The sequence below is a fragment of the Felis catus genome, chromosome C2 (assembly GCF_018350175.1).
Source record: "Felis catus isolate Fca126 chromosome C2, F.catus_Fca126_mat1.0, whole genome shotgun sequence".
Classification (NCBI taxonomy): Eukaryota; Metazoa; Chordata; class Mammalia; order Carnivora; family Felidae; genus Felis; species Felis catus.
Window position 1 is genome coordinate 45,716,852 of NC_058376.1, and position 12,906 is coordinate 45,729,757.

General features: G+C 36.0%; 1 protein-coding gene across 5 annotated transcripts in view; it reads left to right on the top strand.

Annotated features, from left to right (window-relative positions):
* The window catches only part of EPHA6 (EPH receptor A6), an 854,316-nt gene that overhangs the window by 792,578 nt on the left and 48,832 nt on the right, over positions 1–12,906 (top strand). The gene's annotated exons all lie outside the window — the stretch shown is intronic.

Consider the following 12,906-nt stretch of genomic DNA (forward strand, 5'->3'; position numbering starts at 1 on the left):
AAAAATGCAGCTAATGTGTATGCCATTTCAATGCAGCAACAGCCTAAAATAAGAATAATATCTAATTCTTATGGAGTGCTTTCTAAAGACGTGCATGTGTTTGCTTCTTCAAATGCATATAAAATAACTCAGTGAAATTGCTGTATCATAGCAGAATGGGCTACGTTATACAGCAGTGACCTATAACCCTCCAAATATCAGCAGCTTAATGCAATGAAGGTTTATTTCTTGCTCAGTCTTTCATATTCTACAGTTAGAAACTGTGCTCTTTGGTTGTCACATGGAGACACGGTATATCAGTGCCTCCACCACCTGGAATATCTCCAGACACTTTAACAATGAGAAAGAAAATGACAAATAACTTGTTGATTTTTAAAAGCTTTGACGGGGGCAGGGGGGTGATACCCATAATTTCTGCTTACGTTTTGTTGACTGAAGCAAGTCATATGGCCATGCCTAACTTCAAAGAAGTGGGCAAAAATAATCTCTCCATTTACCTAGAGGAAGAAAAGGTATTTGTAAACAGCTGATAATAACTACTGCGGGTACTATTATCACTAGTTGACATACAGGAAAACTGAAGCATGAAGAAAATTAAGTAACTAGCCAAAGTTTATACAAATAATAAAATGCAAGGTTAAAATTCACATACAGGTTGCAGAGTCCACAAGCTTTAACCACTATTCTTCTACCTCCTTTGTTGTACATTCTTTGGTAAATCCTTAAGCTCTAGAATAGCAAATGGTATTACCCCAAGATTTATATTCTTGCTAAAAAATTATGACAAGTAATACAAGCAAGATCTGCACATTCTCTACTTTAATGAGCAATATAGCTTACATTCTCAATCATTACATTTATTCAACAGTTCCAAAGCACATTCAGAAGTTATAAATGAATATAGTTATTCATTTATGATGTGTCATCACATCAGCTTCATGGAGAAAGATAAGAGGAGGAAACTCTTCTAACACTGACTGGAGGAAAGAATTATCTGGATATTAAGGGTCATCTATTGGACATCTAATAGCTTGGACTCATTGCTAATGATCAATACTCTGCCTTTCCTACCTGCCCTTACTTCCTTTATTTCCTTCTTTTCTTCCTACTTTCCCCCTCTTTCCATATTATTTCCATATTCTCTTTCACAAAAAAATATATTGCATTCCTGGTATATGGCAGGTATTAGGAATTAGAGAGAGAAACAGGAATAAGATCTGTCCTTTGTCTCCAAGGAACTCGCAATCACAGCCATAAATGAGATGTGCAAATGCTATATAAGATTCAATGAGACATACTGAAAGTCTTTTGAAATTCATACTCTAAACATATGCCTGATTTTATAGGGGCAGGACCAGACTATAATTTGCCAGGATATGTTTATTACAGCTCTCAGCCTGTGAATTTATTGACATCTCTCTAATGCACAAGACCTTTTGAGTTCATTCACTGATATGTTTACAACTGACATGCACTATCTTTCCTGGCTTTTGTACCCACATTTGTTTATACTGACACATGGTGCCTATAACTTTATACCTCAATGAGATTTCAAGTGTTTTCCCTGAAATCACTCAGAATTATAGTAAAGAGATGCATTTATAACCATCAGGGAACACTGGATCTTGGATTCTCTATTCTTTGGCATCTGTTAGTAAATATCTTCCTACTCTCCCTGGTTTTAGGGTATACATTGTTTACCTGTGGCACAGCAAAAAACACCTCCCATATTTTGTGGAGAAAATTCTGTGTCTGACTCTTATGGTTCTGAGAGTTGTTTACAGCCATCTGGCAGAAAGTCTTTCTTGTACTTCACCTTCAATGATTTGTGTGTCAGGTTTTTTGTCTCTTATGGTGCATGAAGAGGACAAATGAAAGTCCTTTCCCCTGCAGTATCTCTCCCACTCATAAAAAGTTATGTTTCTAAACTTAATTACTGGCGTGGTATCCTGTCTCCATCCTTAATGTCAGGGGTCTTATTTTATTTTCTTCTTCAATTACATCTTTTTCAAGTGCTTTATGTATTTCAGTCTGCATTAGATCCTTCACTGTGTAAAGACCAAAGATAACATTTGTGCTATGTTACAACTGCCTTATCTCTATCTGTGTCTTCAGTTTTCTGTGTAAAAGTACAGGTGGTTCTATATTTGTTAAAATATTATTGGACACAGGGGCCATAATGAAGTTTTCAAAAATACTTCATTTTTTGAAACTGAACTTCATTGAAGTTTTCAAAATTTCAAAAATTCTGAAGTTTTCAAAAATTCAAAAAATGAATTTTCCAGTGTGGAGGTTCCTCAAAAAATTAAAAACAGACCTACCCTATGACCCAGCAGTAGCACTGCTAGGAATTTACCCAAGGGATACAGGAGTACTGATGCATAGGGGCACTTGTACCCCAATGTTTATAGCAGCACTCTCAACAATAGCCAAATTATGGAAAGAACCTAAATGTCCATCAACTGATGAATGGATAAAGAAATTGTGGTTTATATACACAATGGAGTACTATGTGGCAATGAGAAAGAATGAAATATGGCCCTTTGTAGCAACGTGGATGGAACTGGAGAGTGTGATGCTAAGTGAAATAAGCCATACAGAGAAAGACAGATACCATATGTTTTCATTCTTGTGTGGATCCTGAGAAACTTAACAGAAACCCATGGGGGAGGGGAAGGAAAGAAAAAAAAAGTGGGAGAGAGCCAAAGCATAAGAGACTCTTAAAAACTGAGAACAAACTGAGGGTTGATGGGGGGTGGGAGGGAGGGGAGGGTGGGTGATGGGTATTGAGGAGGGCATCTTTTGGGATGAGCACTGGGTGTTATATGGAAAGAATTTGACAATAAATTTCATATATTGGGAATAAATAAATAAATAAATAAATAAATAAATAAATAAATAAATAAAAATACTACCATTTTCAAGAAGTTTAAACTGGAAGTAAGTGTTTTCAGTTGTCAGAGATTATAATATAATGCAATGTAATAAGCGTATTCCCTGTTTCAGAATGAGATTCTGAGGGCTGTTGAGGAAAGACCCTGCATTAAGTTATTTTGTACTGTATTTTCCTTTCTAGGCTTGAGGTACACCTCTCCACTTAGTTTCTTTTATAGCAGATGCTGTATAATTTTGTTGCCATCATTAACATGTCTAGTATTCTGGAAAGGTTGGGAAAACAAACAAACAAACAAAAAAGCTATTTCCATAATAATGCTGCATAATAAGCAATCCCCCCCCCCCCCCCCCCGCCGCCAACAAAAAAATCTCAGTGGCTTACAACAAGCCTTTATTGCTCACTCATGAGGCTGCAGGTCAGCTGTGATAGTTCAGCTTGAAATGTTTGTTAGGTTTAGCTTTGCTCCACCATTTCTCGTTCTGGGACCCAGGCTGAAGGAGCAGCAGCTCTCCGGGGCATCACTTCTCATGGTGTAGGCAGGAGGGCCAGAGTGAGAGCCAAACAATGCAAGCATATTAAAGAAAGCCCTGGTTGGGTGTGACCTGTCTACCTAAGGTTACATTGGCCAGGCAGGTCTCGGGCCAAGATGAAAGTCACTGGGGCGAAGAACTATGCTTCTCTCACAGTGACCAATGGTCAGCACAGGAAGGAAAGGCAGACTTGTGACCAAATAACACAGTCTACTGAAGTATCAAGTATGATTCCCTGTCTTCCTCCGATGGCATATGGTAATTGCCAGTGCAGATTTCTAGTCATGTATTTCAATGTTCTTTAAGAAAAAACACCTTATTTTTTTGGAGTATGTTTCTTCAGTTATTGATATGTGGTTTTCTACTTCTATTTGTCTTTCATGACTTCAATATAGGTCAAAGAACAGTATTATTTCTACCATCATTTACTTAAATTGATATAAACCACCTAATAATATGGTTCTTTTTCACATGACATTATCATTTTTTTTAAAAAAGTAACGTGGGTCTCTGCCTACTTCTTTTTTGAATGAGATTACTTTTTAAAAAATCTACTTGTACTTTGGCCCACTTCTAAATATAAGAAAGAAATAATTGGGGCGCCTGGGTGGCTCAGTCAGTTAAGCGTCCAACTTTGGCTTAGGTCATGATCTCACAGTTCCTGAGCTTGAGCCCCATGTTGGGCTCCATGCTGATAGTTCACAGCCTAGATCCTGCTTCAGATTCTGTGCCTCCCTCTCTCTCTGCCCCTCCCCCACTCATGCTCTGTCTCTCAAAAATGAATAAATGTTAAAAAAATTTTTTAAAGAAACAATTATGTCATTAAAAGAGTAAAGCTCCTTGTTTTTGTTCCAAGATTTCATTTAAGTTCTAGTTAGCATATATGGTAAATTGGTTTCAGGTGTAGAATTTTGTGATTCATCACTTACATACAATACCCGGTGTTCATCACAAGTGCCTCCCTGCATCCCTTCCAAAATGCTCAGTTTGTTCTTTATAGTTAAGAGTCTATTTTATGTTTTACCTCTCTCTTTTTCTTTCCTCTATGTTCATCTGTTTTATATCTTAAATTCCACCTATGACTAAAATCATATGGTATTTGTCTCCTTTTATTCACAACAGAGCCCTACTTTCTGTCCTAAATGAAGATGTTGATTTTTTCTGTATATTTAAATTTATAATTATTCATTGAGTAAGCTAAATATATAGCTTATATCAAGTTTTAAGTACTGTATATAGTTTTACTTTTATTTCTTCAAAGTTCTCTTTCTCTGTGAATGTTAACATGCCATATATTTGCTGTAACAGTTCATAACTTAAAATAATCAAAAGATTTAACAATTTTTGTTTAGTTTACACCCATTAAACTCATAACAACAAATATCATTTGAAGTAAATGTAATTTGCCAAATAGTACCATCTGCAGATAATGTGGCCTTATGAAGTCATATGAAAGTTCACAGAATAAAATAGTAAACTTTGATGTTTATATTAGAGATTGGCCAAATCATTTGTGTTCATTCTAACATCTGTGATGTTTGGCTTATTCACAAGTCCCAGGAAATATGGTACAGCAAACAGTTGGTCCTTCCAGTGTCATAGTAAGATGTATGTTCATTTCCATTAATATCAACGATGGGCTGAAAAGCATGTTTGATTTTAGTTAGATATACAAAAATTAATTTTCTTCTGGAAGCTAGGATTATTTTTTGTTCTGGGTTTGGTTTTGGTTTGTTTTTGGTTTTGGTTTTGGTTTTTTGCATATCAGCTTTGTAGGAGGGACCTGTGAGGAAGGTGAATAGGTGTCTCCATAGCTCTGACTCCAGGTGAAGGTGGAGCTCCATGGTTCCTCCTGGCATCCACTCTGGGCTGCAAATGAGCTGCTGGAAACTCAGAACCTCGTTCCAGGAGCTAAGTGAGCCAGTCTTTGTATTGCTGTGTTCTATTTAACAACTTTAATAATATATAATTTATATACCCCAAAGCTCACTCATTAAAATATACAAGTCAATAATTTTTCATATATTTACAGAGTTTTGTAACTATCACCATAATCTACTAATTTTAGAACATTCTCATCATCCCCAGGAGAAACCCCTGTACTCATTAGCATTCACTCCCCATCCTGTTCCCGCTCCCCCACAGCCGTAAGCAGCCATGAATCTACTTTCTTTCTCTATATATTTGCCAGTTCTGGACATTTCACACTAATGAAAGAATATATTATGTGTAGCCTTTTGTTACTGACTTCTTTCACTGAGCATAATGCTTTCAAAGTCATGATGTAGCATTATCAATACTTCATTTCTTATTACTGACTAATTATATTCCATCATATGGATACACCATATTTGTAGCCAACCATCAGTGATGGAGATTTCAGTTGTTTCCACTTTTTGGCTATTATGAATAATGATGCTATGAACTTTTATGTACAAGTTTAAGAGTAGACATATGTTTGTCTTTCTCTTGGATATATACCTAGAAGTCAAATTGCTGGGTCATGGTAGACTTAAACATGGTAACTCTGTTTAGCTTTTTGAAGAGCTGTCAAACTGTTTTCCAAATGGCTGTACCATTTTACAATTCCACCAACAATGAATGAGGTTTCAACTTTCAATGCATCCTCACTAACAGCATTAATGCCTTCTCGATTATAGCCATTCTAGTGGGTGTGAAGGGGCTTGCCATTATGACTTTCCCTAATTACTGATGGTGTTGACCTTCTTTTCATGTGCCTATTAACCACTCATGTATCCTATTTAGAACAATGTGTGCTCAGATCCTTTGCTCATTTTTAAAATCCGGTTGTCTTTATATAATTGAGTTGTAAGAGTTGTTTATGTATTCTAGATACAATTCCCTTAGCAGATAGATAATTTGCAAATATTATTTTACATTCTGTTAGTTGTCTTATCACTATCCTGATGGCGTTATTTGAAACACAAAAGTTTTAATTATGAAGTAAAACGTATCTATTTTTCTTTGAGCACTTGTGCTTTTGGTGTCATGTTTAAGAAACCATTGGCTAACCCAAGGTCACAAAGATTTGCTCCTGTGTTTGCTTCTAAGATTTTTAGTTTTGGTTCTTACATTTAGTTCTGTGGTCCACTTTGAGTTAATTTCTGCATGTGGTGTAAGATAGGCATCTGACTTCATTCTTGGGGAATATGGATATTCAGTTATCCCACACGATTTGTTGAAAATTATTTTCCCCCATTGAATTGTCTTGACCCCTTTGTCTAAAATCAATTAACAAAAATATTTATTCATGATAATTTATTTTTGGTCTATCAATTCTATTCCATTGACCTATGTGTCTTATTTTTATGATAATACCATACTGTCTTGATTATTGTAGCCTTATAATAAGTTTTAAAATCTAGTAGTATGAGTCCACTTTGTTCTTTTTCAAGATTGTTTTAGCTATTGTGGGTCCTTTACAACTTAGCTTGATTTTTGGAGTCAAAATGGAAAGCTCTTTTAGCCCATTTTATTTTTTGTTGGTTTGTTTTTTTACACCTGAATTATACATAAAAAGCCTAGTAAATCATCTCATAAAACAAATGATATGGGTGTGATTAAGGGAAGGGTTGTTGACTTTTATATATATATATATATATATATATATATATATATATATATATATATATTCACATACTAAAATATCTCTGAGCTTTAGATAGTATCATAAAATTCTTGCTTGAGGAAAAGTTTTTATTTGAATTTCATATTCTAATAAGCCTAACATCCAACTCACATAGCAACTTATTTATCTTCTTGCACTAAAATATCCACTGAAGCAGTAGTCTTATATTAACATTGATGTGAACATGATTAGGTTTGGAAGGGCACAAACCACATGACATCCTGAGCAAAAACAACAAAAAACAAAACAAAACAAAAAACAGAGAAAATTCACTTCTAGCCCCTTCTGATATACTGACTTTGAACTTTTAACTACACAAACTTGTTTTGTGAAGAAAGTGACCATTTCTTTAAACCCAGAGAAGAGCCACCATAGAAATGACTCAGAGAACTGGGGAAATGATTGCTGGTTTCATGCTCTGCCAAAAAACCATGATCTTTTCTTGGATCTGAGTTTATTTTGGTGTCAAAGGTATTATGGAGAGATTTCCACAGTCTGCATGGCCCTACTCTCTCTATTCGAACGTTGGAGAGTTTATGTTATAAAACATTGAATCCATTGTCTGCACATTTTTGACTGTATGGGAATTTCTTTTCTATTCAGATTGTGTCCTACTGCCAAATTTATAAAAACACATTATTTTCATCTGTCTTTTCTCTTCTTCTTAATAGTTATACAAAAGTTTTCTGTCTGAAAACAATTAACTCCTTTATTCCGTACGTAAACCTTTTTCAATGATAAGACTATTAAGAAGTACTTCTGGCGTATGTAGTAAACCTTTTGCAAATAACCAGTATTTGATCAGAAGTTTTTAATAGGATGCTTGGAGGGCATTTCAAACACAAGGCTTTGGTGCTGTTTTGGTTTCTTTAGTTTTTGTGGTTTTTTTTTTTTCTGACTTAAGCCTTTTTATGGTAGAGTTGCCAGTAATACCATAAATCTCAAAAAAGCCATTCTTGTCCTAAACCGATTGACCCTTCAGTCCTGAATCCTCAGCTAGCTCAGGCGTTCTCCTGGACCTCACTGCCATTTTCTGAATAATTTATGTGATTTACAATGCCTTGTAAAAAGCACTGAAACATCTCTGTGTGTGACTTGTTTGCTTTTGATTTATAGTGACATCTTTTCATAGTAGCCCAAAGTTGCTGAAAAACTTTTCTGAAACATTATGCTTTTCCATTCATACTCAGATTACTGTAACTCAGTTATCAGTGACCTCAATTTTCTGCCCTGTTGTTTTCCAAATTAAAAAATACATGTGGGTAGTCTCTTCACAAAATCACACATTTTACCCAATAGATTATTATCCTTTGTGCACTCCGCCATTACCAGTGGTTACCTGACCTTTAGAAATAAGAGAAGCATTATGAGCATCTATTGAGATATTAAAAGCTGTAATATTATTAATGTTTCTTAGGGTCAGCTGGCATGTTTACACTGCAGCTATGACGGTGATTCAGAGGATGACATGTGTGGTTGCTAAGTGGCCCTTCTCAAGGCTCTATGATGATCTGATAATAATAAAGAAACTAAATGAGGAAAATACTGTCTGCTTCAGTGAGATAGGCATTTGCAGAGAAGATTGAGCACATATGAAGTGCTCTGCCCTGGTAGAACATAAGGAGATACAGAGGACCTGCCAGTGTGGGTGCCTTATCATTTAAATTAGGCATCCTGGGAAGATGCTAAACAGCATCAGCTAAACAAGGAGAGGCACATAAATTGTTGGCAGGGAAATTCAGAGGTCAGGATCAGCAGCACCAGTATATGTTTAAATAAAGCCGTTTTTCTAGAATACATAAAACAAGATCATGCCTCGTCTTCTGGGGAACAATTGTTTCTTCTATTTAGAAAATATAACTAGGAGGATTTCATGGGCATAATTATCAGCAAAAGTGATTGCATCAAAGACACATGAGCCTTGTGTTTTTCACTGTTGAACAAGGATTTTGTTTTAGAAGGAAAAAATGATGTTGATAAGATTTAAGATTGTATATGCTGATTTAAGACCATTGTTTTCTGGAATCCGTGCTTCAGGGCAAGTGTTTCGACAAATTGAAAGAACAAAATAAGGTAATATTTGCAAAATGTCTATCACAGTGTCCAGTAAGTGCTCAGTAAGTGTTAGCTATTCTCATCATTATCATCATCATCATCATCATCATCATCATCATCATCATCATTTTCTTCTAGTGGATGGTTATAGTTGTGCTTGGTCAAGTAGACATTGTTTTGATGAAGGTCTTCATCAAAGGTAACAGAAATAAAGAACTTTGTGCTCAGCATATTAGCCCCATACTTGTACCCTACTTTAGCTATTTAAGTTGCAAATCGTCCTCAGTTAACTTTGATTATCTTATATCAAGCACTGAAACAGTTATCAAAAACCTAGTGTCTGGTCCTGCCTCTACCCCTCACTTTTGTGTGACCTAGAGTAAGTCTTACTCTCTCTAGGCCATGAAATCGATGAATCTATGAGTCCTTTTCATATCTAATATTCTATGGGGTAGCTCAAGGGGCAAAATTGCAGGAAAGGTATTATAATATATTGCATTCACTTTTAATCTGTCCTTGGAAGTCACTTCACTTCTGCCCCAAGCAAGCTCCACATCTTGTTTAAGAGTGTCATTTCACTGAGTAGTACTCCAGGCTGTAGAAACTTCCATTGCATAGTGTCAGTGCTGTGGATATTAAATATTTACTAGGGATAAAAACCTGCTGTAACCTACTTGGAACCAAAAATTGAACTTTTAGAAACTGTTTTATAACAGAGAGATAGATACCTGTTGTCTTCAAACTATCTTTTACCATTTGTAGTGCCTTTGACCTTCATGTGGATTCTATAGCAAATGAAGTCAAACTTTTTTCAACTGTTTATCCCTGGGCAGTACCATCTGATATGAATAGTATTCCATCAAAAGGTGTTTTTTTCCTGAGGAAGTCTTGCTGTAATACATCATCAGAGTGACAGCCAGTGTATTATACATTACAATAAAACATCCCCAGAGCAAAGGTACATGTGATGATGAATTATGCTAATATGTTATTGTCATTATGTTATCAGCACTCAGAGAGTGATTTACTGAGATACATCATCAGTGAGAGATTATCTGATTCCATATTACTCAAAAAATGACACCATCATGGAAAACCACAAGCAGATTCAGTTGATTAATAGGGTTGGTGATATTCCAGTGCCAGAACTCATGTATAGTGGTATATTAAAATGTCCTTTGAAACTGAAAACAAGTTAAAGAAAGATGAGTCCATGAGGTGAGGTTGTAAAAGCACTGTCAATTTAAATACTATTACTGTAGACAGAGTGGATACTCAAGTATGAACCAGAAGTCATCCTTTGTCCTTTATTCAAACATTTGACAGAGATTTAGTTCTACTTAATTATCTTTAAGAAACCTGAGAATTCCTTATAAGAAGCTGTCTGTTGTACAACCACGGATTATCCTATATAGTGACAGTCTACAATTGACACTTTATAATGATATATGCATGATGCCCGGTCACTGAACCAACCAAACATATCATGAAACTTTTACTGAATGGCAGTTTATTCAGGATATAAGTGGATCACTTTTGTTACAGCATCTTTTTTGCAGAGAACCTTGCAACATTAGGCACTCAAAAGATACTTGCTAAGCTTAATTGATGATTTTTTTATAGCGTTCCATATAGAAAAAACACAAAATAACATCTTACATCAAATGGTTAGATTAAAAGAGCCAGACATCATGGATTGCAAATTTAAAATAAAATAAAATTTAATTTAATTTAATTTAAAATAAAACAACTTCATTTTTCCTGGCCCTGCTTGTTCTATCACAATCACAAAAGCTAGTACTTCTTTCTCATGGCTCTCATGCTAAAGTCTCTAACCCATTCATAGAGTGTGTGTGAGGAGGAGAAGAATAGGTAAGCAGCAGGGTAGATCCCGCTTAATTGGCATGTTCTTGATCTCACGCTGATGATCTGAGCTTGCTTGGTAATTAAAACAGACCTTTTTTTCCTCATAGAATACTCTCATAGGTTCCTTGGGGACCTGTCCCCAATTGTTATACATCTCTTTCCTGAAGATTTCTTATCAGTTTGTGCCCTTTAGAGCTTACAGTCATTTCTTTAGTCTCTGTTTTCCAGCTATTCACCTCTCTGTTGTCATATTACACTTTTGGACAAAGTCCCTTTAAAAATATATGTATGAAGACCAAGCTGGCCCCATTCCATAAGGTCCATATCTGACACACAGGAAACATACTCCTCTGCCTGTTGTCAGTGAAAGCACAGTTGGGTTCTAATGTAATAATAATTACAATAACTGACTTTTACTGAGTGCATACTATGGACAGGCACTGCTGCATGTACTATCTTATTAAACTTTCCCAAAAAGAGAAGAGTGGTACTGTTATCCTCAGTTTACAGTTGAAGAAACTGAGGCCTAGGGAGATGGATTTACCCAATGGTACAAGGCCCGGAGATGAGAGCCAAGACTCAAGACTTGGTGGTCACAGCTTTACTATGCATGCTTTTAACAATGACATTAAATTACAGATTTAGTATTAGCACCAAATACTAAATTGAGCTTTAGAATGGCATACCAATGTTCTCTCATTAAAACAGGTACCAACCAACCAGTGTCTCACCTTTAAGCTTTTCCGGGCATGGACTCAAAGCAAGTGCCCTGTACTCTCCCTAACTCCAATGGCAAAGAAAAATTCTCTGTGTTCCTGTCAAAGCCCCTCATTAGATTTGACAAGAGAGTTGCCATAACATACCAACTATATTCTCCAAAAGTAATTATTTCCATACCAGCCTTTTCCACCTCAGTGATCTAGGTACTGAGCAATGAGTCCTAAAACCATTGCTTTTATTTTATTTTATTTTATTATTTTATTTTATTTTATTTTATTTTATTTTATTTTATTTTATTTTATTTTATCTTTTTGCTTCTAATCTCCACTTCAAGTGTGTAATAATGTAAGAGAGGTTTGTAATGTAGAATACTTACCACGTACTTTTTTTTTTTTTTCCTCCTTGGCCTTTTTGGGCCTCAGCTAAAATTGAAACAGAAAGGGACAGAAATTATAACCTTCTTTTTCAAAAATAAAGGCTATTTTCTGTCACCTAAAAGACAAGGATACGAGAGTGTATGACTTCTAGGAATGAGTGGGTATGTCCCCTTGTCAGTAGTAAAAACCTTAAAAGATGTATGTGTTGCAGACCTCAAGAAATGTTTCAGGGTCATGAAAAGAGTTTTTACTTCAGCTGATTTATATGTGCAATTTCAATAGGGTAGCCTGTTCTAGACTGCTTCCGGGGATCCACTGGTTAGGTCATGATGAAGCTGGTAACAACCTGTCAGTGTGCAATTTGGTTTGGAGGTGTGTTATCAATTTGCAAGGTATCTAATATCCCTGACTGAGCTGGCAGAATGTGGGGCACTCTGCATCCAGCGATCATCGTGCCAATCTCTCCCACATATTAGGGTGCTGCCAGCCCTCCTCCCAAACTGCTTCCATTTAAAACTTGCCAATACCAGCGACATCTTGGTGGCTCAGTTGTTTAAGTGTCCAACTCTTGGTTTCAGCTCAGCTAAGGATCTCAAGGTTCATGAGTTTGAGTCCCATGTCCGTCTCTATGCTGATGGCGTAGAGCCTCCTTGGGATTCTCTCTCTCTCTTTCTCTCTCTCTCTCTCTCTCTCTCTCTCTCTCTCTGTCTGCCCCTGCCCTTCTCTCACTCTCTCTCTCTCAAAATAAATAAACTTAAAAAAAATTAAAAATAGAAGTATAAAACTTCCCAAGAACATCCCAAAACAGGGATT